This window comes from Canis aureus, chromosome 12 (genome assembly GCF_053574225.1).
Source record: "Canis aureus isolate CA01 chromosome 12, VMU_Caureus_v.1.0, whole genome shotgun sequence".
In the NCBI taxonomy this organism is placed as follows: Eukaryota; Metazoa; Chordata; class Mammalia; order Carnivora; family Canidae; genus Canis; species Canis aureus.
In genome coordinates this window covers 27,257,285-27,282,548 of record NC_135622.1, presented here as the reverse complement: position 1 = coordinate 27,282,548, position 25,264 = coordinate 27,257,285, and positions in this window count along the sequence as shown.

Below are 25,264 nucleotides of genomic sequence, written 5' to 3'. Positions count from 1 at the left end.
GTGTAAAATCTGACTAATACAGTTTTTAAACATCTTCACATAGAGATTGACAGGTTTTATTAAAACCAATGTCATAGAAATGAACACTTGGAAGTCCATTCATAAGAAAATGCAAAAAAATAAAGAAATGTTTTTTTAAAAAAATATTTGAATTAAAAGTATAAAATTTGGGATCCCTGGGTGGCTCTGCAGTTTAGCACCTGCCTTCAGCCCAGGGCGTGATCCTGGAGTCCCAGGATCAAGTCCCACATCGGGCTCCCTGCATGGAGCCTGCTTCTCCCTCTGCCTGTGTCTCTGCCTCTCTCTCCTCTGTGTCTCTCATGAATAAATAAATAAAATCTTTAAAAAAGAATCAAGAGATAAAAGTATAAAGTTTACCCCATTATAAAAACATCTAAGATTAGAGTAGTAATGATAATTTTTATCAATAATTTAGACTTGTTAAAAATGATTAAGTCTAGATTTCATAAATAAAATTATATATATGAATGTATGTCCATATACATATATGTGCATATGTGTATAGTATATGTACATGTAAATACATATTTTTGATATGTGTATCCAATTATTTTATGAATTAAATGGGTTAATATGACTCTAGTGACTCTCCATAAAAAATTGGCATCCAGGACCAGATATAGTACTAACATAGCTTGAGGAATTTTCTTTATAATCTTTGCTTCTAAAATATACACCAATTGCTATACTTATCTGAATAGATGTTTTCTCAGTGGAGAGGTCCTAAGGGTATGAACAGAAATATTTTTTCCTACAAACCAGTATAGCCTATGAAAGTCCCATTAGCTCTATGTCCACATTCATGTGATGAATTCCAGGTATGAGATATTATCTGATCTTTTTTTTCATTTTATAGTGAAATCTATTAATACCCTCGTGACATAGGTCATGTGCGACATAGGTCACAACTCTTGTGATTTCTAGAAAAAAATAATTAAATGAAACTACCAATTAATAAACATAACATAGACTGAAAAGTGAATTCATGAGAAATACCACTTGTCTCACAAGGTACTCAGTCTTTTGAGAGGAAGCATATCAGAATCTTGGGGAGGGGCAATTATCAAGTTTGATCACATTCATTTAACAGTATGTGTTAAAATCTCCATTTTATTCTACAAATATTAACTAGCATTCATTTTGTCAACAATTGGCATGTCTTTAAAATATTGGTTGAGTGATTTCTCTGGCCTATTTGACAAATTAGAGGATATAAGTACACTTCAGAGATGCATGGTCAATGTGTCAAATATTTTTAGACGGTTCCTTAGGTAATTATTCCCCATATTTTATGCATAATTGATGCTGAAGAAACTTGGACGAAATTGAAACAATTTAACAGGTTTTTTCTGTACCCAAAAGAAACTAAGGGTGAAACAAATCAACCTATGTCCCAAGGACCTTAACAGAGAGCCCCATTGCATGTATCATTGAGGTATAGATTAACTACCTCATTTCCCTCTTTCCCAGGTAAAGAAAGAGCCATGGAAACTTATAAAGAAACATTTATTACCAGGAATAAAATGTTGGCTAGTCAGGTACCTGGAGATGAAAAAAACTGAGAGCTTTCAATTCCAAATGAACCCAGATGTTTCCTTATTTTTATGAATTATTTCTGGAACTGAGGGCAAATTTATGCCTGAGGTTTGTCACAGGATTCTACTGGTCTGATGTCACTTTGCTGCTATACCCACAGATACTTTTGAAGAAAGAGAATGACAACAGTATGTAAAATTCAAGGGTTACATCTGATGGACACTTTGAAAAGGGAAATAGTCAATTCACTGGCATGGGCTGCTGGTTTTAACAAATTATAGGACCTGAGAAAAACAAGATTGAAAGATTGGAGTCAGGGCAGCCCCGGTGGCTTAGCGGCTTAGCGCCACCTTCAGTCTGGGGTGTGATCCTGGAGACCCAGGATTGAGTCCCACGCTGGGCTCCCTGTGTGGAGCCTGCTTCTGCTTCTCCCTCTGCCTGTGTCTCTTCCTCTCTCTCTCTCTCTCTCTCTCTGTCTCTTATGAATAAATAAATAAAATCTAAAAAAAAAAAAAAGAAGAAGAAGAAAAGAGATTGGAGTCAAAGTCATTTTGGAAAGGGCTAAAAAATGGGCCAGGATTGAAAATAATAGCTTCCCAGTGAATGCTAATAGAAGGTCCATTACCAAACAGAAGGATCTCAATAATTACATGATCCTATACATAGATGTCAGTCAGTTACTGGTATGGTCTGATTGTCTGTGTCTCCCTGCCCATTCATATGTTGAAACTTTGAGCCGCGAGGCAATCATACCATGAGTTTGGGTCTTTGGTAGGTCATTAGGTCATGAGGATGGAGAGCACATGAATGGGATTAGTGCCTTAAAAAGAGACCCCACAGAGCTCCCTGACCCCTTCTACCACATCCAGATACAGCAAGAAGGCATCATCTGGGAAGTAGAAAGTGAGTCCTCTTCACCATGACCAAGTAGGATTTATCCCTGGGACACAAGGCTGGTTCAACACCCGTAAAACAATCAATGTGATTCATCATATCAGCAAGAGAAAAAACAAGAACCATATGATCCTCTCATTGGATGCAGAGAAAGCATTTGACAAAATACAGCATCCATTCCTGATCAAAACTCTTCAGAGTGTAGGGATAGAGGGAACATTCCTCGACATCTTAAAAGCCATCTATGAAAAGCCCACAGCAAATATCATTCTCAATGGGGAAGCACTGGGAGCCTTTCCCCTAAGATCAGGAACAAGACAGGGATGTCCACTCTCACCACTGCTATTCAACATAGTACTGGAAGTCCTAGCCTCAGCAATCAGACAACAAAAAGACATTAAAGGCATTCAAATTGGCAAAGAAGAAGTCAAACTCTCCCTCTTCGCCGATGACATGATACTCTACATAGAAAACCCAAAAGTCTCCACCCCAAGATTGCTAGAACTCATACAGCAATTCGGTAGCGTGGCAGGATACAAAATCAATGCCCAGAAGTCAGTGGCATTTCTATACACTAACAATGAGACTGAAGAAAGAGAAATTAAGGAGTCAATCCCATTTACAATTGCACCCAAAAGCATAAGATACCTAGGAATAAACCTCACCAAAGATGTAAAGGATCTATACCCTCAAAACTATAGAACACTTCTGAAAGAAATTGAGGAAGACACAAAGAGATGGAAAAATATTCCATGCTCATGGATTGGCAGAATTAATATTGTGAAAATGTCAATGTTACCCAGGGCAATATACACGTTTAATGCAATCCCTATCAAAATACCATGGACTTTCTTCAGAGAGTTAGAACAAATTATTTTAAGATTTGTGTGGAATCAGAAAAGACCCCGAATAGCCAGGGGAATTTTAAAAAAGAAAACCATATCTGGGGGCATCACAATGCCAGATTTCAGGTTGTACTACAAAGCTGTGGTCATCAAGACACTGTGGTACTGGCACAAAAACAGACACATAGATCAGTGGAACAGAATAGAGAATCCAGAAGTGGACCCTGAACTTTATGGGCAACTAATATTCGATAAAGGAGGAAAGACTATCCATTGGAAGAAAGACAGTCTCTTCAATAAATGGTGCTGGGAAAATTGGACATCCACATGCAGAAGAATGAAACTAGACCACTCTCTTTCACCATACACAAAGATAAACTCAAAATGGATGAAAGATCTAAATGTGAGACAAGATTCCATCAAAATCCTAGAGAAGAACACAGGCAACACCCTTTTTGAACTCGGCCATAGTAACTTCTTGCAAGATACATCCACGAAGGCAAAAGAAACAAAAGCAAAAATGAACTATTGGGACTTCATCAAGATAAGAAGCTTTTGCACAGCAAAGGATACAGTCAACAAAACTCAAAGACAACCTACAGAATGGGAGAAGATATTTGCAAATGACATATCAGATAAAGGGCTAGTTTCCAAGATCTATAAAGAACTTCTTAAACTCAACACCAAAGAAACAAACAATCCAATCATGAAATGGGCAAAAGACATGAACAGAAATCTCACAGAGGAAGACATAGACATGGCCAACATGCACATGAGAAAATGCTCTGCATCACTGGCCATCAGGGAAATACAAATCAAAACCACGATGAGATACCACCTCACACCAGTGAGAATGGGGAAAATTAACAAGGCAGGAAACAACAAATGTTGGAGAGGATGTGGAGAAAAGGGAACCCTCATACACTGTTGGTGGGAATGTGAACTGGTGCAGCCACTCTGGAAAACTGTGTGGAGGTTCCTCAAACAGTTAAAAATATACCTGCCCTACGACCCAGCAATTGCACTATTGGGGATTTACCCCAAAGATACAGATGCAGTGAAACACCGGGATACCTGCACCCCGATGTTTATAGCAGCAATGGCCACGATAGCCAAACTGTGGAAGGAGCCTCGGTGTCCAACGAAAGATGAATGGATAAAGAAGATGTGGTTTATGTATACAATGGAATATTACTCAGCTATTAGAAATGACAAATACCCACCATTTGCTTCAACGTGGATGGAACTGGAGGGGATTATGCTGAGTGAAGTAAGTCAGTCGGAGAAGGACAAACATTATATGTTCTCATTCATTTGGGGAATATAAATAATAGTGAAAGGGAATATAAGGGAAGGGGGAAGAAATGTGTGGGAAATATCAGAAAGGGAGACAGAACGTAAAGACTGCTAACTCTGGGAAACGAACTAGGGGTGGTGGAAGGGGAGGAGGGCGGGGGGTGGGAGTGAATGGGTGACGGGCACTGGGTGTTATTCTGTATGTTAGTAAATTGAACACCAATTAAAAAAAAATAAAATAAAAAAAAATAAAAAAATAAAAAAAAAAAAGAAAAGAAAGTGAGTCCTCACTAGATGCTAAATATTTCAGTGACTTGATCTTAAACTCCACAGCCCCAAGAACTGTGAGAAATATATTTCTGTTGTTTATAAGTTGCCCAATCTAAGTTGTTTCCAATTTAGAAGTCCAAACAGACTAGGATAGTCATCTTTCCCAACTTTCCTAGTGAGACTAATAAACAAACATCATGACATCGGAGGTGGAAGTTGATGTGTAGGCTCAAGGACTTGGATTCATCTATTAAAGATGACAGGATTACTGACACATGTTCTGTGATTGAGCCATTTGATAAAAGAAGACATTATGGCTATTTCAAGCAGAAAGATATTTATTATCACAAATTAGGTAAATTAAAAATGTGTAGAAAGACCAAATGATCAAGTTCAGGCAACTCCCTATTTCGGTCTCTCAAATACCCCAGCATTTTCTAAGATCAGAAAAGCTATTGGGCAGCCCCAGTGGCTCAGCGGTTTAGCATTGCCTTCAGCCCAGGGCATGATCCTGGAGACCCAGGATCAAGTCCCATGTCGGGCTCCCTGCATGGAGCCTGCTTCTTTCTCTGCCTGTGTTTCTGCCTCTCTCTCTATCTGTTTCTCCAATAAATAAATAAAATATTTTAAAAAAGAAAAGCTATTGCTCTGACAACAGCAATCTGGAGAATCGAAAAGCTATGTCATGTCCTTCAGTTTGTGCTGCCTGGACCCACTCCAGAGAAGTGAACCCCTCTGGTCATATGTTTCTTCTCCCCACTCTCTATGCTGAGAACCATGCTATAGGAATGCATCTGATAGGGTCTTAATGGCACTTGCAACGAAAAGTTCCAAGGCAATGTGACTTAGCCTTTCCAGAAACTTCCACACAGAAAAGACCTGAGGGCACACTGAGGATGGAAATACTAAGGAAGCTCTTTCACAATAATTGCATAAATCATGTGTACATTTATGTCTATTAAATAATTTCCTTGTCTCTACTCTCTTTTTCTTTTAAAATTGTTAAATAAAACAAAACAAAAACAAAAATCCTACAGGTCCCAAATGGTGTCACTTATGTTAAGGCTCTGTGTTAACAACCAAGATTTAACACCTAACCTAAATGCAATTTCACCTCCAGAAATGTGACCTTTAACCAGCCAAACTGGAATTTCCAAACAGGGAGGCAAGCCACTGATAGACCCCTTCCATTCCCTTTAGGAGGGTGATGTCCCTAAAACAACATGTTCTTTGCTAACAATTTTCTTTTTTTCTGCTCCCTTTCTACCTTTCAAAATCTTTCCTCTTCTGCAGCTCAATGGAGCTCCCCTCTACTTGCTAGGGGAGATGTTGCCAGATTCATGGGTCATTTAACAAAATCACTTAGATCTTCCAACTTACTGGATTGAATTTCATTTTTTAACAAAATATGTAAAGAAAACACTTTCATCTTTGTAATTTTGACAGTGGTTTAAATGATATCTAGATGGGTTTGTGACTCTTCAGGGAAGATCATGAACTCCCAGGAGGGGAGATAAATTGAAGGGATTTGGGTTCCCCCATTTTTTGGATGGAGGTGAATATGCTGTTATTTATAAAGGAAACATTTGCATTACACGAGATGGTAGCACATGGCTTATGATGTTTTAAGGAGTCAGAGTTCAAGTGTGGGGAGATGCACATTTATGATGGAAATACTCAGGGTGGCCTGGGCCAGAAATAGCCCAGCAACCATGGAGCTGGGTGATTCTGCTTGAGACTAAGCAGTGGTCATAAACAGCAGTGAGAAGTTTGCAGATCAAGAGGCCAGATCTCCCATATCCTAGTGGCAGTGCCCAAGTTCCTCTGAGGTTGTAGTGAGATGAGGCTCTATACAAGTTGTGTCTGCAGTTTGATTCTTGGATTATTTGTAGGGGCTTTGCCTGGATCCATTTCCTTCCCAACAATTTGTGAGCAATTCAATATTCTGTAATAAATCTCTCTGTTTAGTGAGCTTGACATTTGCAACCAAGAACAATCATTGATCCCCACTGAATAGTTGTCACAGCCTCCCTTTTTGTTGCTAATTATAGCACTGTCCAAGTGGAGCTGCAAGAGGAGGCCAGCATGAACAGCAGGCCATGTGGCTGGAAGTGCAAGAAAATAAGCCCAGAGGAGCCACCAGCTCCTCGCCTAGCTACACTAGGTAGGAAGGTAAAACTCATACGTCCATCAGCAAAGATGGATAAGAGGCATCTTCCACAATAGCTTTAGATTGTGTGCCCTTTAAGAATCCAGCAAATGATGACAAGGGGACAGCTATGGGGAGCCGGCTATTGTCCCTGCTACATCTATGAAGAGAAGTCACACACAGATCATTCGCTCTATAGAGTATCATCTTCACAGCCTAGAAAAGAAGCAGAAAATAGACGTTATTTTTAAGTTGATGGCTTTTTGTTGTTAAAAAAATTCAACCGAGTAAATCTGAAGACCTAATTGGCTTTATTAAAAGATCCATAAATCCAGGCAGCATCCCATCTGGCAGACAAAGGAGCTCCATAGAGTAGCAAGAAGGGAATGGCTTTTAAAGGCAGAGAGAGGGCATAAAAAGGAAACAATTTATTATTGAGGAATGCATTGTTTGAGCAAGGTCACCTTCCTAAGGGGGAAGGGTCTCCCAAGGGTTACCTTCAAGAAATTCCAGTTTGGCTGGTTAAAGGTTATGTTCCTGGGGGCGCTGAAATTGCAGTTAGGTTAGGTATTAAATCTTGGTTTATTGACATGGGGCCTTAGCTTATTTGACTCCATCAGGGGCCTGTGGTTTTCCTTTTTAGCAGTATGCAACTGTTGACTCAAAAGACACTGGATTATTTGCTAATTATCTGAGCAAACATAAATAAATCAACTATCCTTTTGGGATGCCATTGCTCATGACACAATTTAGCTAAAAATTTATCAAATGTTTATAGCAGCATTTTCAACAATAGGCAAATTATGGGAAGAGCCTAAATGTCTATCAACTGTTGACTGGATAAAGATGTGGTATATATATATATATATATATATATATATATAATGAAATATTACTCAGCCAAAAAACAGAATGAAATCTTGCCATTTGCAACAACGTGGATGGTGCTAGAGAGTATTATGCTAAGCAAAATAAGCCAGTCAGAGAAAAACAAATACCATATTATTTCACTCATATTGGAGTTTAAGAAACAAAACAGATAAACAGCTGAGGGAGAAAAAGACAGAGAGAGGGGCAAACCATAAAATAGACTCTTAACTCTAGAGAACAAACTGAGGGTTGTTGGTGGGGTGGCGGGCAGGGGGTGGGCTAAATCGGTGATGAGGATTAAGGAGGGCACTTGTGATGAGCACTGAGTATTGTATATAAGTGATAAATCACTGAATTCTACACCTGAAACTAATATTACACTGTATGTTAATTAATTGGAATTTAAATAAAAACTTGAAATACAATAAAGTAGTATTTTGATTAAAACTTTTCTCAATACAAAAAATACAAATAAGAATTAAACAATAACAAATTTTCAAGTGTTTTTACAAAGGACTTACTAGAAATATATATTCTCCTTCAAAAACAGACAATCTCTCAAGGTATAGTCCTGTGTCCAAATGCACTGCTCCCTTCATGATATGACATGCCCTCCAGGATGAAGTCCAGAAACACATAAGGACAATGAGGGCAAAGAGTCAACTAAACTTCATATGTGACAATTATCTGGCATTAATAGTAGGGACAGTGTTATAGTGCTTCCTCAATAGTAAAACGCCCCATGACTTACCTTCTTTGGGGTTTTCCTCAAATCTGAGGTGCTAAGAAAGAAAGAAATTCAATAGGCAACTGCATATAAGATACATTATATTTGCTATAAACACTGTTTCCTACTGTTTTTCCCTTTCACCTAGATTTTTGCCTATGATGGGTATGGTTCAGTCTGGAAAGTGTGAAGGTATTCAGGGAGCAGATTAAACTATTAATGTCATGCAGACAATGTTCCTTTCTTCTCTTTTATTCCTAGTTCATACTCAGCCCTGAGGATTTTTTTTTATTTTTATTTTTTATTTATGATAGGCACACAGTGAGAGAGAGAGAGAGGCAGAGACACAGGCAGAGGGAGAAGCAGGCTCCATGCACCAGGATCCCGACGTGGGATTCGATCCCGGGTCTCCAGGATCGCGCCCTGGGCCAAAGGCAGGCGCCAAACCGCTGCGCCACCCAGGGATCCCAGCCGTGAGGATATTAAAAACAAAACAACTTATCTCAGATTTTGATTTATATGCTATGTTTCAAGTTTTAAACCTTAGGTAGTCTTTCCCAAGACCTTATAATAAAATAATATGATATGATATGATATGATATGACGCATATATTATATGTAATAATCTATATAATCTACATAGTATGTAGATTATATGTATAACATACATATATAATATAATATATAGTTATATTATATATAATTATCATAATCATGATAAATAGATTAACTCTCCAGTTAAAAGGCAAAGTTTATCAGATTAAATCCAAAGTCAGATAGCAAACATTTTAGGATTTTTCAGCCAAAGAGCAGTTGAGGATGTATTGCAGGTACTTACATAACAAGAGAGAAAACAAATTTCCACAACTTTTTCTTAATTTCAAAATGCAATAATAGTAAATGAGTAAGAGTTTTTGTGATACAAATCTACAAATGAGAAGAATAGCATTATTTTTTGGCAGGGATAACCTTTCCTGTAAATGAGGTTCAATATATATGATCTCTATATCAAAATCTATTGGAAATCATCATCTGTTAAACTGATCTATAATAAGATTATACGCATTTCATCTTTGTAAATATCTTTTTCACACAGATAGGTACTGCCAAATGCTGATAGCCCACAAGCATGTAATATTAATTGAGCACATTCATCATTTGAAAGTCATATGTAGAATTTAGGAAAGCCTTGTTGAGATGTGTCTTTTAACATTGAAGATTAGCTTTTTCAAGTTGAAGATTAGGTGGAAGTTCCTCAACTGCACAGAATTTTGACAAATGGTAAGTTCTTTCCCATTTGCATCGAATTCAAACAGATAATTTATTCTGTGTGAATTTCTGGGAGAATGGGATCTTATTTCTTGCTTTAAATTTGACGAATTGGCAAATGCGACTAGCGGCCCAATGGAAATGACCACCTTCCTCTCTTCCCCTTAAAGTAGTTCCACACCAGAACTTGATACCTGAGAGTCAGGGCGCCTTTTGCATTACAAAAGGAGCCGTGGTCAACACTTAAATGAAAGAATATAACTGTATATACCTATAAAGCACTGGATTTGAATATCATCTACTTTTCTTGTGTCATAAAATTCATCTGCTTTTGCTTTTTCTCAATCATCTAAATGAAAAAGCAATTCTTAGTATTACAAGTCCCTCAAAAGCAGTCAGTGGGCCTGACGGAGCCCTTGAGCCATAGACTTGCCATTTCTGATCTATAAAACTGTTTTTCTAGCCAGGCTGACACAATTCATACTCTCAACTATGGGTCAGGTAGGAATTATACTTCATTTACAGAAATTCAAAACAAGCACAATATTGGGACTGGCATCATATCTGGTATGCTGTATGTAATTCTCCAGTTAGAATTCAGATACCCTGCTTCTAAATGTAGTTTCCTGCCTTTGTGATAGCACCATAAGGTGCCTCTTTCTGTTTTAAAGACAGAGCTTGAAGGTACAGGTGCCTAAAGGACTTCCTTCTATCCTACTGTCTCTTCTCAAATCTTGACTTGAGTTCTATAAGCCTGAGGGAGAAAAGTGCCATGCTGTGGTGAATATTCTATCACAAGAGGAAGATTCAGTGCTTTGAGGATGATATCTGTCCAATTTCACAGGGTCACCAAGAGAAAAACTGTTCATGTGTGAATTAACCACATGGATGTCCAGTCCTGCTCACAAACCCCTATTTACATGGTATAGCAAACAAATAGGTAGCTATCTTTCAGCCCCACTAATTCCCTTTAGCTGAGCACATTTGTGCAGTGCACAAGTTGTGCTACTATGCAGAGCACTCCTGAGACCCCAGCCTTTGCTTCTTAAACAGATATCTCTTGATTTCATCCCTATTGCTCAGAGCCCTCAAATACAAACTCTGATCATGACCTCCATTGAGGAATAGCTTCAAACAAAAAAAAAAAGGAGGGAGAAACATGGTATTTCCTTGTCATGATAAAGACTATATTCTATATTCAGTTTTGCCACGTGACTCTGTAAAGAAGTGACATGCCAACAAGAACAGAGCAATGAGAATGGTAATGTCCTGATGCCATTGAGAAGAAGATTCCAGTATGTGTTTATTAACAGGGGTGCTACCGACAGTAGTCATAGATGCAACTGTCCTGTGGTGTTTATTCTCCTTGACAAGCAATATTGGCTTTGTTGAGTGTAAAAGAGTAAAGGAAACTTCATTTAAGCCAGGAAGCTCTCACATACATACCATTCCACAGTTACAGCCTACATAACCAACAGGAAGAAGGAATGTAAGAATTATTTTGACAAAAAGGACATTTTTCACTTAGGAATTCACTTCCTGCTTTTAAGAAAAAGAAGGAAATCTCTCCTTACCCCAGCAACAACCACTGCTTGCAGCCAATGAGAAATCACCACAACTTCAAACTCCTGTCCTTCTCCAATGACCTGTTGTTCAAAACAACCCTCCCCAAACTTCTCCTAAGCCTAATAAAATCTGACCTTCCTTTTGTCTCTTCAGACTTGCTTGTGGTTTGCCATTATTTACTTTGTCTGGAATTGGAATTCTGCTTTTCTCTAATAAGCTATTTTGCTAGTAAAATAGCTGGCTATTTTATTTTTAATGTTGACAAGTGCACTAATAGAAACATTAATTCAGAATTAATGATAAAATAAAAAATTCTAGGGTTTTGCTTTTTATTGTTTAATATCTGATATCATGTTCTGTTTACTCTATCTTCAGCTTCTCCTTCTGCTTTTCTCCTCAGGAGGTTGTCATGATTATCTAAAGAATCTGAAAGACAGTGATTGGTAATAGAGGTTATAGTACCATACAGTAGTACCAGGAAAAACCAGGATAAGCATGCAATCCTGTTTATACTGTACAGATCAATTCTCTGTGTGTCTGTGGTGTCTGTGTTAGTGACAGTTTAAATGACTGGACCACAGATTTTACTACCTCAATAATAGTCTGGAAGCTAATGACATTGCTGGTTTTTTTGTTTTTTGCTTTTTTGTTTTGTTTTGTTTTGTTTTTTTGAGAGAGAGAGAGAAAGAGTAAGGGGTGGGGAAGGACAGAGGGAGAGGGGGAGAGAGTCTTAAACAGGCTCCACACTCAGCACAGAGCATGATATAGGGTTCAATCCCACGACTTTGATATCATGAACTGAGCTGAAATCAAGAGTCAGCTGCTTAACTGACTGAGTCACCCAGGCACCCCATCATTGCTGGTTTTTAACATCAATACATCAGTAAAGCAACCTTTCCAGGGCCCTGGTCAGGGATATGATTCTCCCACTCTATGACATCTGTAAGAAAGGGGTCCTGATTTAGTTCTTTGTTTCTTAAACCCCTGTACAATTCCTTATGTTTTCAGTATCATAGAAAGCAAAGACAAAGACAAAGAAAATACTGTCTTTGATTTGGTCTTTCATTTTTAAAAATTTTCTTCCTTCTTGTTCTTAGAAACAAGTTGATTTTAAAATTTTTATGGAAGTTTAATTAATGGACAAATAAAAGTAACAGCAAGATTAAGGAGAACAAAGTTGTAGAACTTTAATAGCCATAGAATGAGTGAAAATGTTACCTATTTTATTTATGTATTTATTAATGAAATATAATTAATTAGCATACAACATTAGTTTCAGGTGTACAACATAGTGATTGAACATTTTTACACATTATGCAATTCTAACCATGGTAAGTGTAATTACCATCTGTCACCATACAAAATTATTAAATATTATTGGCTATATTCTCTATGCTGTACTGCACATCCTCATGACTTATTTACTTTATAATTGGAAGTATCATCTATTTCTTGATACAGTTTTTTTTCTCCTTGAGTGATTATAGTATGAATAAAAATGTTTCTGAATAAAAATGTATTCTGTGCACCAGTTCACAAATTGGTTTTACAAATATGTTCAAATCACGTGAACTATTTCTTTTAGATTAGATCATATGGAGAATAATCTAGGTTTTTTTTAGTTTTTCTTTTTTTTAATAAATTAATATTTTATTGGTGTTCAATTTACCAACATACAGAATAACACCCAGTGCTCATCCCGTCAAGTGCCCCCCTCAGCGCCCGTCACCCACTCACCCCCACCCCCCGCCCTCCTCCCGTTCCACCACCCCTAGTTTGTTTCCCAGAGTTAGGAGTCTTTATGTTCTGTCTCCCTTTCTGATAATTTACACACATTTCTTCTCCCTTCCCTTATATTCCCTTTCACTATTATTTATATTCCCCAAATGAATGAGAACATACACTGTTTGTCCTTCCCCGATTGACTTACTTCACTCAGCATAATCCCCTCCAGTTCCATCCACGTTGAAGCAAATGGTGGGTATTTGTCGTTTCTAATGGCTGAGTAAATTTCCATTGTATACATAAACCACATCTTCTTTATCCATTCATCTTTCGATGGACACCGAGGCTCCTTCCACAGTTTGGCTATTGTGGACATTGCTGCTAGAAACATCGGGGTGCAGGTGTCCCGGCGTTTCATTGCAAATGAATCTTTGGGGTAAATCCCTAGCAATGCAATTGCTGGGTCGTAGGGCAGGTCTATTTTTAGCTCTTAGAGGAACCTCCACACAGTTTTCCAGAGTGGCTGCACCAGTTCACATTCCCACCAACAGTGTAAGAGGGTTCCCTTTTCTCCGCATCCTCTCCAACATTTGTGGTTTCCTGCCTTGTTAATTTTCCCCATTCTCACTAGTGTGAGGTGGTATCTCATTGGGGTTTTGATTTGTATTTCCCTGATGGCAAGTGATGCAGAGCATTTTCTCATGTGCATGTTGGCCATGTCTATGTCTTCCTCTGTGAGATTTCTCTTCATGTCTTTTGCCCATTTCATGATTGGATTGTTTGTTTCTTTGGTGTTGAGTTTAATAAGTCTTTTATAAATTTTGGAAACTAGTCCTTTATCTGATACGTCATTTGCAAATATCTTCTCCCATTCTGTAGGTTGTCTTTTAGTTTTGTTGATTGTATCCTTTGCTGTGCAAAAGCTTCTTATCTTGATGAAGTCCCAATAGTTCATTTTTGCGTTTGTTTCTTTTGCCTTCGTGGATGTATCTTGCAAGAAGTTACTGTGGCCGAGTTCAAAAAGGGTGTGGCCTGTGTTCTCCTCTAGGATTTTGATGGAATCCTGTCTCATATTTAGATCTTTCATCCATTTTGAGTTTATCTTTGTGTATGGTGAAAGAGAGTGGTCTAGTTTCATTCTTCTGCATGTGGATGTCCAATTTTCCCAGCACGATTTATTGAAGAGACTGTCTTTCTTCCAATGGATAGTCTTTCCTCCTTTATCGAATATTAGTTGACCATAAAGTTCAGGGTCCACTTCTGGGTTCTCTATTCTGTTCCATTGATCTACGTGTCTGTTTTTGTGCCAGTACCACACTGTCTTGATGACCACAGCTTTGTAGTACAACCTAAAATCTGGCATTGTGATGCCCCCAGATATGGTTTTCTTTTTTAAAATTCCCCTGGCTATTCGGGGTCTTTTCTGATTCCACACAAATCTTAAAATAATTTGTTCCAACTCTCTGAAGAAAGTCCATGGTATTTTGATAGGAATTGCACTAAACATGTAAATTGCCCTGGGTAACATTGACATTTTCACAATATTAATTCTGCCAATCCATGAACATGGAATATTCTTCCATCTCTTTGTGTCTTCCTCAATTTCTTTCAGAAGTGTTCAATAGTGTTTCGATATAGATCCTTTACCTCTTTGGTTAGGTTTATTCCTAGGTATCTTTTGCTTTTGGGTGCAATTGTAAATGGGATTGACTCCTTAATTTCTCTTTCTTCAGTCTCATTGTTAGTGTATAGAAATGCCACTGACTCCTGGGCATTGATTTTGTATCCTGCCACGCTGCCAAATTGCTGTATGAGTTCTAGCAATCTTGGGGTGGAGGCTTTTGGGTTTTCTATGTAGAGTATCATGTCATCGGCGAAGAGGGAGAGTTTGACTTCTTCTTTGCCAATTTGAATGCTTTTAATGTCTTTTGTTGTCCTATTGCTGAGGCTAGGACTTCCAATACTATGTTGAATAGCAGTGGTGAGAGTGGACATCCCTGTCTTGTTCCTGATCTTAGGGGAAAGGTTCCCAGTGCTTCCCCATTGAGAATGATATTTGCGGTGGGCTTTTCATAGATGGCTTTTAAGATGTCGAGGAAAGTTCCCTCTATCCCTACACTCTGAAGAGTTTTGATCAGGAATGGATGCTGTATTTTGTCAAATGCTTTCTCTGCATCTAGTGAGAGGATCATATGGTTCTTGTTTTTTCTCTTGCTGATATGATGAATCATATTGATTGTTTTACAAGTGTTGAACCAGCCTTGTGTCCCAGGGATAAATCCTACTTGGTCATGGTGAATAATTTTCTTAATGTACTGTTTGATCCTATTGGCTAGTATCTTGTTGAGAATTTTTGCATCCATGTTCATCAGGGATATTGGTCTTTAATTCTCCTTTTTGGTGGGGTCTTTGTCTGGTTTTGGAATTAAGGTGATGCTGGCCTCATAGAACGAATTTGGAAGTACTCCATCTCTTTCTATCTTTCCAAACAGCTTTAGTAGAATAGGTATGATTTCTTCTTTAAACGTTTGATAGAATTCCCCTGGGAAGCCATCTGGCCCTGGACTTTTGTGTCTTGGGAGGTTTTTGATGGCTGTTTCAATTTCCTCCCTGGTTATTGGCCTGTTCAGGTTTTCTATTTCTTCCTGTTCCAGTTTTGGTAGTTTGTGGCTTTCCAGGAATGCGTCCATTTCTTCTAGATTGCCTAATTCATTGGCGTATAGCTGTTCAAAATATGTTTTTAAAATCGTTTGTATTTCCTTGGTGTTGGTAGTGATCTCTCCTTTCTCATTCATGATTTTATTAATTTGAGTCTTCTCTCTCTTCTTTTTAATAAGGTTGGCTAATGGTTTATCTATCTTCTTTATTCTTTCAAAGAACCAACTCCTGGTTCTGTTGATCTGTCCACAGTTCTTCTGGTCTCGATTTCATTGAGTTCTGCTCGAATTTTATTTATTTTTTTAAAATTTTTATTTATTTATGATAGTCACAGAGAGAGAGAGAGGCGCAGAGACACAGGCAGAGGGAGAAGCAGGCTCCATGCACCGGGAGCCCGATGTGGGACTCGATCCCGGGTCTCCAGGATTGTGCCCTGGGCCAAAGGCAGGCGCCAAACCGCTGCGCCACCCAGGGATCCCGAGTTCTGCTCGAATTTTAATTAACTCTCTTCTTCTGCTGGGTGTAGGGTCCATCTGCTGTTTTTTCTCTAGCTCCTTTATGTGTAAGGTTAGCTTTTGTATTTGAGTTCTTTCCAGTTTTTGAATGGATGCTTGTATTGCGATGTATTTCCCCCTCAGGACTGCTTTTGCTGCATGCCAAACATTTTGAACGGTTGTATCTTCATTCTCATTAGTTTCCATGAATCTTTTTAATTCTTCCTTAATTTCCTGGTTGACCCTTTCATCTTTTAGCAGGATGGTCCTTAACCTCCACGTGTTTGAGGTCCTTCCAAGCTTCTTGTTGTGATTTAGTTCTAATTTCAAGGCATTATGGTCTGAGAATATGCAGGGGACGATCCCAATCTTTTGGTATTGGTTCAGACCCGATTTGTGACCCAGTATGTGGTCTATTCTGGAGAAAGTTCCATGTGCCCTTGAGAAGAATGTGTATTCAGTTGAGTTTGGATGTAAAGTTCTGTAGATATCTGTGAAATCCATCTGGTCCAGTGTATCATTTAAAGCTCTCGTTTCTTTGGAGATGTTGTGCTTAGAAGACCTATCCAGGGTAGAAAGAGCTAGATTGAAGTCACCAAGTATAAGTGTATTATTATCTAAGTATTTCTTCACTTTGGTTATTAATTGGTTTAAATATTTGGCAGCTCCCACATTCGGGGCATATACATTCAGGATTGTTAAGTCCTCTTGTTGGATAGATCCTTTAAGTATGAGATAGTATCCCTCTTCATCTCTCACTACAGTCTTCGGGGTAAATTTTAGTTCATCTGATATAAGGATGGCTACCCCTGCTTTCTTTTGAGGAGCATTTGAATGGTAAATTGTTCTCCAACCTTTTATTTTCAGGCTGTAGGTATCCTTCTGTCTAAAATGAGTCTCTTGTAGACAGCAAATAGATGGGTCCTGCTTTTTTATCCACTCTGAAACCCTGCGCCTTTTGATGGGGTCATTAAGCCCTTTCACGTTCAGAGTTACTGTTGACAGATATGAGTTTAGTGTCATTATGATATCTATTCAGTCCTTGTTTTTGTGGATTGTTCCAGTGAACTTCTTCTTAAAGGGGAATTTTAAGAGTCCCCCTTAAAATTTCTTGCAGACCTGGTTTGGAGGTCACATATTCTTTCAGTTCCTGCCTGTCTTGGAAACTCTTTATCTCTCCTTCCATTTTGAATGAGAGCCTTGCTGGATAAAGTGTTCTTGGTTGCATGTTCTTCTCATTTAGGACCCTGATTATATCCTGCCAGCCCTTTATGGCCTGCCAGGTCTTTGTGGATAGGTCTGCTGTTACCCTAATATTCCTCCCCGTAAAAGTCAGGGATTTCTTGTCTCTTGCTGCTTTTAGGATCTTCTCTTTATCTTTGGAATTTGCAAGCTTCACTATTAAATGTCGAGGTGTTGAACGGTTTTTATTGATTTTAGCGGGGGGGGATCTCTCTATTTCCTGGCTCTGAATGCCTGTTTCCCTTCCCAGATTAGGAAAGTTTTCAGCTATGATTTGTTCAAATACATATTCTGGCCCTCTGGCCCTTTCGGCGCCCTCGGGAACCCCAATTAAACATAGGTTTTTCTTCCTCAGGCTGTCATTTATTTCCCTTAATCTGTCTTCATGGTCTTTTAATTGTTTGTCTCTTTTTCCCTCAGTTTCCCTCTTTGCCGTCAACTTGTCTTCTATGTCACTCACTCGTTCTTCCACCTCGTTAACCCTAGTCGTTAGGACTTCTAGTTTGGATTGCATCTCATTCAATTGATTTTTAATTTCTGCCTGATTGGTTCTAAATTCTGCAGTCATGAAGTCTCTTGAGTCCTTTATGCTTTTTTTCTAGAGCCACCAGTAGCTGTATAATAGTGCTTCTGAATTGGCTTTCTGACATTGAATTGTAATCCAAATTTTGTAACTCTGTGGGAGAGAGGACTGTTTCTGATTCTTTCTTTTGAGGTGAGGTTTTCCTTCTATTCATTTTGCTCAGTGCAGAGTGGCCAAAAACAAGTTGTATTGGGAAAAGGAGAAAAAGAGAGAGAAAGAAGGAAAGAAAAGAGAAAAAGAAAAAAAGAAAAAAGGAAGAAGAAAAGGAAAAAGGACAAGAAAAAGAGAAAGAAAAAGAAATAAAGGGGGAAAAGGGTGGGGGAAGCATTCAGAAATCAAAAAGAAAAAAAAAAAAACACGGGGGAATATCTTCTGATTGACTTCCCCTGGAACTCGTCCGTCTAGTTGGTCTTCTGGGGGAGGGGCCTGTTGTGCTGATTTTCCGGCTTTAGCAATTGGGGGAGCTGCTCTGCCCCCTGCCTGGTGCAGGGCTCAGTGGGGGTTGTTTACCCCGTGAGGCCCCAGGAGGAACAACCGCCGTGGCGGGGCCAGCTCTGCAGCCCTGGAGTCAGCCCCCGCAGTAGCTCCGGAGCTCTCCGTCTGCAGGGCCTGGAGGCTCCGGGACGGGGCCGCTGATCTGCTCAGCTCGAGGCAGGAGTGTCCTTGCCGTCCTGGGCCCTCCCGGCCTATGCCTGTCCCGGGGGGAGGCCAGATCCTGGGCTGTGTCCCGGCGCCCTGTGCTTCGGGGCCTGCGCTGTTGGATTCGTGCTCCCGGCCATGCAGCCCCCTCTGTGGAGCCGCCGCCCGAGCCCCCCAAGCTGCTCCTGGAACCGCGCAGCCCCTTCCGCGCGGAGCCTCTTCCTCTGCGGGAGCCACCACCGAGCTGCTCCCAGGGCGGCGCAGCCCCCTCCGCGCAGAGCCGCCGCCAGGTCCCGCCATGCACTCTGCAGCCCTTAGGGAGCTCGGCGCACTCTCCCGGGGCGCAGGTCCCTGTTACTGTCCCGGGGAGCCCGAGGGCATCCCCGCCCTCCTGGGTCCTGCTCTAACTCCCCGCGAGCCCCTTTCCGCCCGGGAAGGTCGGTGCAGCTCCTGCTCCTCCGGGACGGGGCTCTCCTGTCCTGGGGACACTCGCCCCGGCCTCAGCCCGGCTCCTCGCGGGGCCCCTCCCCCTTGGAGGCCTTTGTTCCTTTATTTCTTCCCCCCCCCCCCCCCCCCCCCCCCGTCTTCCTACCTTGATAGAAGCGCGAACTCTTCTCACTGTAGCGTTTCAGCTGTTCTCTCTTTAAATCTCAGGCCAAATTCGTAGATTTTCAGGATGATTTGAAGGTTATCTAGGTAATGTGGTGGGGACAGGTGATTTGGGGACCCTACTCTTCCGCCATCTTGCCCCTCCTCTTGGTTTTTTTTTATACAAAAAGTTAATTTTGCTATGAAAATGTGAAAAAGAATAGACCAATGTCACCTATAAACATAAATGCATAAATAGTAAATAAAATATTAATATTTTCTTCCCCTCATATTATAAAAATATGGTGACAAGATATAGTAACTTTCAAGAATATTAGGAATTAGGAAGAATGTAAAAACACTTAGACATTAGGAAATTTATATGAACAAAATGGTGGTTTTCTTTTTTTTTTTTTTAAGATTTTATTTATTTATTCATGAGAGACACAGAGAGAGGCAGAGACATAGGCAGAGGGAGAAGCAGGCTCCATGCAGAGAGCCAGATGCGGGACTCAATCCTGGGACTTCAGGATCACACCCCAAGCTGAAGGCAGGAGGTTAACCACTGAGCCACCCAGGCGTCCCAGCGGTTTCTTTTTGTCTGATTTTAAATCACCTGGAAATAGTTAATAGAGCATGGGCAATTGTGCAGGAATTCTCTCAGCACGGTGGGGGCTGAGGGTCCTGCCAGTTATCACTGCCCCGGGAGTATACACTGCCCCCCAGGTGCCGCAACCGGAGCATTAACCACAGGGACTGGGGTTCCAGCTGCGCCCTCCGCCTGTGGTCGGTTCGTGGGGGCAGGGTCTTCTTTGGGGACCGCCTCGGCAGGGCGCAAGGGCCATGGCCTGCAAGGGACTTTGTCCTTGAAAAGCTTCCTGTTTGAACAACAGTGGATGCTATCAAAGGAGGCTTCTGGGTCAGGTCTGCAAAGGAATTTGTCCACAGCATGGTCTTTGAATTCCTTCTCTGAGAAACACTCTGGGAGGTGTTTTGTTTTAAGATCGAGAATTTAAAAAAATAAAAATAAAAAATAAGATCGAGAATTAGGGACGCCTGGGTGTCTCAGTGGTTGAGGGTCTGCCTTTGGCTCAGGTCGTCATCCTGGGGTTCTGGGATGGAGTCCCCCATCAGGCTCCCTGCAGGGAGCCTGCTTCTCCCTCTATGTCTCTGCCCCCCCCCCCCATGGGTAAATTAATAAAATCTTTAAAGAAAAGAAAACTTCCTTTCTTGACAACACAAACCCCAAACCTCAGTAATTCTGAAGATGAAATTTCTAGAGCAGGCCTGTAAAGAAATTTATCCACAAGATGGACTTTGAATCCTATCTCTGTGAGGTAGGCATAAAAAGGGAACCCATATCCAGGGAAATACTACTAATACTGCTACTACTAATATAACTACTACTAATACTAGTATAGCAAATACTAATACTACTAACACTAGTACTAATACTGCTGGCACTAGTACTATAATGTTACTACTGATGATAAAAATAATAAACACTAACAACTACACTGCCAATTGCCATTTAATGAAATCTTTAGGACTTACTATGTATTGAATACTGTACTAAGGACTTAGTCATCTAGTGCAATTCATCTCACAATAATCCTCTAAAGATGGGAAAGCAGAGGTCCTCAGAGCTTATATTACTCAACATACACAAAGCCTGATGCAGAACTCAATCCCAAGACCTGGGATCACAACCTGAACTGAAGGCAGATGCTCAACCACTGAGTCACCCAGGTGCCCCATTTCTTCTCATTAACTACATTCATTTAAAAAAAAAATTGGTACAACTGAAACCAGTAAAGTTACTGTACAGAAAGTTAATTGCAAGCATACACTCACATAAACACAAACATACATGCTCCCTCTAACCACTCCCCAGATCAAGGTAGAGACTTATCTCCAGCCTCCCAAAAGCTCAGTAATTCTCCTTTCCTATCAATTCCTTGCCCGCCCACCCCCCACACCACCAGAGGGCACTACTGCTCTGTTTTTTATCCATATTGAGCAGACAGTCCGTTCTTGAACTTCATATGAATGGAATTGTACGGTGTGTACTTTTTTGATGTCTTGCTTCATTTGATCAACATGTTCTTTGAACTTCATCTAGATTGTTGGTGTGGCCATAATTTGTTCTTTTCCTGCTGAATAGCTCACTATTACATAAATACGTCACCATCAATTTTTTCTTCTTAGGAATAGTACAGAAGTCTTGTGTGCATCACAGGGAAAGTGGTCAAACGTCAGTGTGTAGCAGCCAGTCTTTAATAAAGTGCCTCCTATATTCCTGGATCATCATTGCACACATTACACAGCATGTGTCTAATAGAGAAAATATCCATGAAACTATTCTTACCATGAATCCACATGACATACTTTTATTTCTATTTTACTATATTATACTCTGTTTTATTCTATTATTCTAAGCTTTTATCATTAAAACACATAATCATGACACTAACTTCTTAGCCCACAAACAGATAAAATCCTTCATTTTAGAAAATACTGCCCTAGCTGATATTTCTCAATGTGACATTCTATCAAGACCCTAGACCAAAAAACCTGAAATGATGTTAGAGCAGGTCCCCCAAAGTGATGGTGGTAGTTTTTCCTTACTGTGAGTCATGGGTCAAGTATTAAAGAGCTAGAGAAAAGATTAAAAAGGCAACATAAGGATTACATAAGAAAGAAGAACAGCAGTACTATGACATTTTATCCTTCTTTGGGTAAGGTTTTGATACTGGATGGTGTAAAGAAACACAATGAACACATCTGGTAGGCTTGATTGAAGCCTTGAGCAATTGGTATAGATCAAGACAAAATAATTCTATATTTAGGAGTTGTGAGCTAGTCACTGAAAAAATAGCCCTAGAACCTAATGTGGTTGTGAAAGAAACATACTGGGATTACTTTTAAGATTGTCTTCCATGTGTCTCTGTTAGGTTATTCAGTATACCTATGATGATGATGATTATGGGAATACTAAACACCGTAGTGATAATAATAAAATAAAAAATAAAATACATTATGTGTTTGATATAGTGCTAAATGCTTTACTTTGTTTGAATTGCAAACAGAACTGTTATTGTCATGTTTTCAAAGACATAGAAATTGAGACAAAGGGAAATTAAGGGCAGCCTGGGTGGTTCAGCGGTTTAGCGCTGCCTTCAGCCCTGGGCATGATCCTGGAGGCCCCAGGGATTGAGTCCCACGTCGGGCTCCCTGCACGGAGCCTGCTTCTCCCTCTGCCTGTGTCTCTGCCTTTCTCTCTCTCTCTCTCTCTGTGTTTGTCTCTCATTTTAAAAAAAAAAAGGAAGTTAAGTGAACAATATCAATATCACACGTTCGTAAGCAATGAAGCTTTGTCCCCAACCCAAATGAGATGACTTCAGGGACTTCTCTGATAATGTCTCTTTGGATAGATAATGTCTGACTCTGGGTAAAGCTCTAATTTCTGAAATGAGGAAAAATCATTTGGAAGTTGGAATAGGGTACTTCCTTGAAATGTACAAAAAGTTGGGAAAGCAAAAGTTTGCCTGCTTTAGGGAAAGAGGATCAAACCGATGAATGTAATCCAAAGAGCTGCTCAGATTGTAAAGGGGAATATCCTTAACCAATACCAATATGTGTGCACAATTCTGAAGAACACAAGAACCCAGATTGGAGTTCATTTACTGGTAGATTGTGGGCATAATTTTTCCACATACTACAGGGCCTGAGGCGGGCTTGGATGGATGCCTTCTACAGAATGAAGTGGTGTATAGGACAGAGGATCACCCAGGGCTGAGTTCTCTGCATGGACGGTACCACCTCTATCTTCAGGAAAATGGTATCTGTGCTCTGAGGGTCAAAGTCCTGAGCCTGCTTACCTGTGCAGTTTGGTTGTCCCTCCACCCACATAGCTGGCTCTACTTGCATGTTGTTTTTAACTAATTCTTACAAAGAATGAGATGATTCAAAGGCATCAGGGAATATCACTAAGGATCAAATGAAAGGTATACCTGGAAGATAAAGTTCTGATGAATTCTTCATTTCAACCAGATACAATCATGCACTAAAGGAGATATTTAGCCATGCTGGGAGTGGAAGAGAGAAACAGGACCCAGGCTTCTGTTTTTTTCTCAATAGGCTTGTGCCAAACACCATCTGGCTGAGTTTAAGTGCTAGGTAAGGCAGGAGGACACAGGAATTAAATTCTGTGAGCATAGGAGAGAAAGTCTTCCCTCAGACTGAGCCCACAGCACCTTCTGCTGTGACTACATGGGAATGGGTTCAAGTGCTCATCTGCAGCTGGAAGCCCAGATGCCCCTCCCAGCTGCATTACATGTTCCTCCCAGCCCACTCTGCTGTCCAGAGCCCATATCAATGCCTGGGTCAATGCTCTGAAGAAGATCTGCCTCAGTTAGGACACAGAGTGAACCACGGAAGCCCATGCAACATGTATAATCATCAGATAGCTTCTAATAAGACTAGAAAAATAACTAGTGCATGTGAGAAAGGAAAAAAAGAGCCACAATAAGCAGTCATTTCTGCAAAGACGATTAATAATTACATACAAAGTGGGTGAATTTCATCAGTAATCAAGGAAATGCCAATTAAAATCTCACTGTTTTGCTGCTACATCACAACCAGATGGGCTATTGTTGAACAAACTGCCAATATTAAATTGTGGTGAGGCTGAAGAGCTATTGGAAATTTCACATGCTATTGGTGAAAATGCATATTGGTACATTCGTGCTGGAAAATTGTTTGTAATTATCTATAAATGATGAACATATACACACCCTGGGACTCAGTACTTTTTAACTCTAAATATACCCAACAGAATTGAGAGTATGTGTATTCAAAGAATGTCATGACAGTATTGTTTATAACAACCCTAACCTGGCAACAACCAGTTACTGATCTAGAATGGAATGAGTACCTAAATTATGATATTTGCAAATACCTTTCTCCCCTCTATTCTTTATCTGAATGATAGTTTTGAAACTTGTGATAATTTCGATGCAGCCCAAATTATCAATCTTTCATATGAGGTGCCCTTCATATCTTATCTGAGAAGCTATTTCATACCTCAAATTGGTGAATATACTACTACTTATTTTTCTAAGCTTTATCACTGTACTTTAGTTCTATAATCTAGCTGGATTGGATTCTTTGATACCATTTAAAGTAAGGGATCACATTTAATTTTTCTTTCAGTGTGAATGCCCACTTGAACCATCACACTATATTAGGAAGAACATTCCTTTGTTAGTTGTCTTAGGAGCCACATTTGTCACAAATTAAGTGTCCCAATAGATATAAATCTGTTTGTGGACTATGTTTTATTCCACTGGACTCTCTGTATATCTTTCTGGCAATAGTACGGTGTCCTAATTACTATGTCTTTAAATAAGTTTTTTTTTTTTTTATTGAGAGAAAGAGATTATGAGTAGGGTGAAGGGGGGAAGAGGGAGAGGGAAAAGCAGATCCCCACTGAGCAGGCTGCCCAACGCAGGGCTGGATCCCAGGACCCTGAGATCATGACCTGAGCCAAAGGCAGATACCTAACCGAGCCACCCAGGTGCCCCATGTCTTAATGGTCAACAGAGTATTGTCCCAACATTGTTCTTTTTCAAATTGTCTTGGCTCTTTTTAGCTCTCGTAATTCCTATACATTTTACAATTTGCTTTACAAAAAAAAAATACTGGGTTTTTATTGGGAGTACACTGAATCTACAGATCAATTTGTTGAGATAGACATATTGAGTCTTCTGATGCATGAACATGTAATATTTCTCCATTTATTTAGGTCTCCTTTACTTTCTCTTAGCAAAGTTCTATTATCTTTGGGTCTGTGTGGTGCACGGCATGTAAGAATCCATGTCCTCTCAAGTG